Source organism: Belonocnema kinseyi, chromosome 1 (genome assembly GCF_010883055.1).
Source record: "Belonocnema kinseyi isolate 2016_QV_RU_SX_M_011 chromosome 1, B_treatae_v1, whole genome shotgun sequence".
NCBI lineage: Eukaryota > Metazoa > Arthropoda > Insecta > Hymenoptera > Cynipidae > Belonocnema > Belonocnema kinseyi.
In genome coordinates this window covers 51,787,867-51,789,911 of record NC_046657.1, presented here as the reverse complement: position 1 = coordinate 51,789,911, position 2,045 = coordinate 51,787,867, and positions in this window count along the sequence as shown.

Genomic DNA, 2,045 nt, shown 5'->3' with positions numbered 1-2,045 from the left:
ACATATTACTATTTCAAATAAAAAAAATGTTTCAAATTACTCAAAAAACAGATTAAAACATTTTGAAAAAAATAAACATTGGCACTGAAACGATGTATTGGCATTGTGTGATCAATTATCAAAATTGTAGAACTTTATATTGCATATGTTTTGAATTTAGGGAGTATTTATTTGTCATGATCACGATTGAAAAATCAAGAATTATGTTTAATCATTATAATATTATTAATTTCATTGACGCCGTGCCATAGGTAGGTGTAACAGGATCTGCGCCGGTGCGTGTGATCTGCGGTTGCGCTCAAGCGAGCACTAAGGCGAGAAAAAACAAAAGTGGAGCGGAACCTAAAAGGACTGTTCGAAAGCAAACTAGAGCAGTCATAATTTGAGCCAATGCGTATGCATTCAGCTTAACTATTATTTGAAGTTATAAACGAACCACTGCACGTATTCAAGAATTTCCATAAATGCTTATAAATTCTTATACATTTTCACAAATTAGATAAACATTCATAAATTTCTAAAATAAAAAAATATGCGTACTTAAATTTCTTATAAGAATATGTACTAGTGTAAGATAAAATTTGAAACTTGTTTCAAACGTCCTCAGGTGCCATCGCCGTTCATCGAGTAAGATAACTTGTTGCCAATTAGGAAAAAAATGTAATTTCTTTTTGTTGAATTCCAACAATTTGTTCTTAGTTAGGAAAAATCATAATATACTAACGTCGACTGCTAGAACCTTCTCCTGGGTTGGTCATATTTCCTCGTGGAAGATGTATGTGCGGTGGTCCTCTTGCTGTCAGACGGTTATACAACGCGACATCTGTAAGATATAATACAGAAATTTCCATTAGACAATTTTTTCACAGAAATAAAGAAATTTGCTGTGGATGAAAAATAAAAATAGCTCAAATATAATCCCAAAGTCTGTTAATATTAACAAAACCAAGGCTTGAAATTTCGATGAAGTGAATATATTTTAGGAATCAGGGCGACCTGTCTTATGTATTTTCCCAGTATTGCGTTTTCTTCTTGATGCAATTGTTAACAACGCGATACACGCAATGTTTGTTATTGTAAACGCAGCCTCAAATATCCGTGTCCCTCAGCTGAGAAAATTTAAATTACCTCGCTCTTGAGCTTTATAGAAAGAGGCCGTATACCATATAAACCAATCACTTAAAATAGTTCAAGAAAAATTTCTTTAAAGCACGTTTCGCCGATTGTACATTCCCCGGCTTTCCCCTCGATACGGAAAAGAGCGATGCAAAGTTTTAAACGTTTGAATGTTAAAACGCGAGAAGGGAAGAAAATTATTCTGCCAAAAGAAATGGTAATATTTCTGAATTTATAATTAAAATATAAAACGCTCAGATGCAAATATTAGAATGTCATGGTATACGAGGTGTGTTAAAAAAGTAAGGTGACTTTTAAATTTTCGCGGGCTACGTACATTCAAGTTTTAAATTTTTTGTATATGTTCATAGTTTTGACTATATAACTCGTGTTGTTTTTCTGGCAGAGGCGTAAAAGATCATCAGAGAAGTTGCTGAAGATGTTGGCATATCGGTTGGCTGATGCCATGCTATCTTTTCGGAAGTTTTGGGAATGAGACGTGTGTCAGCCAAATTTGTTCCAAAACTGCTTAATTTTGAAAGTGCTTGTGAAAGATTTTCTGACCAAAAACAACACCGCAGTTATGCCTCTGTCTCCATATTCACCGGATTTGGCCCCCAGTGACTTTTTTATTTTCCCAAAACTGAAGAGACCCATGAAAGGACATCGGTTTTCAACGATTGAGGAGATAAAAACTGCTTCGCTGAAAGAACTCAAGGCTATACCGCAAAATAATTATTAGAAGTGCTTCGATGATTTGAAAAACCGTTGGCACAAGTGTATTAAGTCTGAGGGGAATTACTTTGAAGGGGACAACATAAATATTGAGGAATAAATGAATATTTTTTGAGAAAACCATAAAGACACCTTATTTTTTAAACGCACTCCGTACATTTGTTATTTACTGTAGATTATTAATTTAAAAAATT